The following is a 2,429-nucleotide window of genomic DNA, read 5'->3' as shown; positions in this document are numbered from 1 at the left end:
TTGAAATATACATTTTAAAATTCCAACGAGTCATACATATTCATGAAATCAAATATCTAATGTTGTAGAAATTGTAGCATTAACTTTTATTTTGTGAGGGGACATGTTTTATTAGAGTATTAGTTTTAATTAGAAAGTCTAAAAATAGGCTGCTGGCTTTAGTGAGTCTTGGAATATAAATCTACATTTTCTTTGTATTAAAATATCAAAACAAAGTTGAATTTTAATATGATAATTTTAAATTTAGCAATAATTCCATTTGCACTTATCATTCTTTAAAATGTTGGGGAATACTATACTACATTCTATTCAACTGTCCTAGATTTAAAACCATAAAGCCAGAAATTTATTGAAAATAACAAAACCTTTCAAGTGACCTAAATGTTAACTGGAAAGTTGTGTGTGTGTGTGTGTATGTGTGTGTGTGTGTGTGTGTGCAAGTACACATATACCTCATACTTACTCCTGCTTAAAGTTTACAAAATTTCCAGTGTTAATAATGGGTCAAATAAATAGATTCTTTTACCTTTTATATTTTTGTGGAAATAATTATATCAAGTTATTTATCATGTATTTTATTCATGCCACATGTTGGTTATGATAACTTTATTTATTATTTACCATTTAAATTAGTCTTAATATTTACAATTATTTCCTTGCATACAGAAGCAATTTACAAAGTAGTGTTTAGCATTTTGAATATATTTAACTGTATATAAATATGTGTATGTACAGAAAAAGATTTAATTTAAAACATTCATATTTATTTATTATTACTTACTATTACAAATATAATCTTGAATATTGTATTTATTTTTTAGACAAACAGAATGACAAATTATAAAATAATATTTTTTACCTTTTTATTTCTCCCTTATGTGAGTGATATATTTATTTTAATATTAAATGGAAATTATAATGTTATTTGTAGCTATTGATATTATCCTCCAGATATTCATTGCTAAGTTCTCTTTTTATTCATTGTGCCCATAGATTGAATTTATCTGGTTAAATAGAAAAATACTTTTCCGTATATTTCTCTTAATAAACACAAACTACACTAGGGTTTTCATATAGGTACATAAAACTTCAGTATGCCAATTATTCTTCTAAATGTCTCTATTTTGCTACCCAAATATTTTATATTATTTAATTAAATGGCTCACAGAAATAGAACATTTTTCTATTATTAATCAATAAAATTCCTTCAGACCTGCAGTGTCTTTACTGGAGAATGACAAACTTGCTAATATATTTTGTTTTCTTGTCTCACTTAGAGGGATTTTTGGTTGAGCATTCCAGTTGAAACCAGCAAGAGCTTATATTTCCTCTTCATTACATGAAATATCAAATTTTATAGTGATGTTGACTAACTTATTGATTCAAAATATAATTTTTAGATCCTACTCTTCTATGTAACTATTTATTTCCCTCACCAAATGAACAATCTACCTTTATTTCATTTGTTTTTCTTCTCTAACATTAATCATATTATTTTCAAGATAGAATTTTGATAAGATTAGGCAAGAATAATGAATATGTAGTATCTTGCTTTTATTTCAGAACAAATCAATGTAATAATTACCTTTACAAAAATTACTTGGGTGGTATAATATGTTTTTTGGTATGTTTGGCTTTATTATTATTTGATCAAAGAAGGTCCATAAGAAAAAAAGCTTATCTAGAACTTAATTATGTTTTAGATGGAAAGTAAGAGGATGAACACAATAAATTAATCAAATATATGGTATTTTAGAGTGTAATTAATACTATGATGAAGCACAAAATGTGAAAGTGGCAATGGTGATGTACGTGTATGTGGGGAAGGTTGTAACTTTTAATAGTACATTAGTTTCTTGTGTCTGCTGTAACAAATTATCACAGACTTGGTGGCTTAAAACAACAGAAATGTATTTTCCCACAGTTCTGCAAGAAAGTACAAATAAAGATAAAAGCAAAAGGGATATTTATTTTTATTTTTAAGGTTTTTTTAATTATTATTTATTTTAATGCCTACAGTACCTGGTATTCCTAGGTGGTCTTCCATCCAAGTACTAACCAGGCCTGACCCTGCTTAGCTTTTGATATCAGATGGGATCGAGCACGTTCATAGTGGCATGATCATAGACTTTGCAAAAGGCATTTTTAAATATTATGGTAAAGGTTCTTTCATGTTACAACTGAGGATAAAGCACAACACAGAAGGAACACACACTTCAAGGAGGAGATAGACTACAAAAATTTATGTTTAATGAAATTACAGTAAGGTTAGTGCTACACTTAAGATAACTATACAATATGGATGTGCATCAAAGCTTTGCAAGTGGAAAAAAAAAAACATAATACAAAAGTCAAATACCAATCAATAGCACAGTATTTATTTGTGGCAAGGACTGTGGTATAAAATAGAGTGACTATGGTGGATATAG

The 2,429-nt window shown here is 27.4% G+C and overlaps 1 pseudogene; it reads right to left on the bottom strand.

Annotated features, from left to right (window-relative positions):
• Positions 1 to 2,010: 2,010 nt before the first annotated feature.
• LOC112474470 lies at positions 2,011 to 2,129 on the bottom strand (annotated as a pseudogene).
• Between the last annotated feature and the right edge of the window lie 300 nt (positions 2,130 to 2,429).

This window comes from Pteropus alecto, unplaced genomic scaffold, assembly GCF_000325575.1.
Source record: "Pteropus alecto unplaced genomic scaffold, ASM32557v1 scaffold239, whole genome shotgun sequence".
NCBI lineage: Eukaryota > Metazoa > Chordata > Mammalia > Chiroptera > Pteropodidae > Pteropus > Pteropus alecto.
Note: the sequence above shows the minus strand (reverse complement) of the source record. Positions and strands in the feature narration are given on the sequence as shown.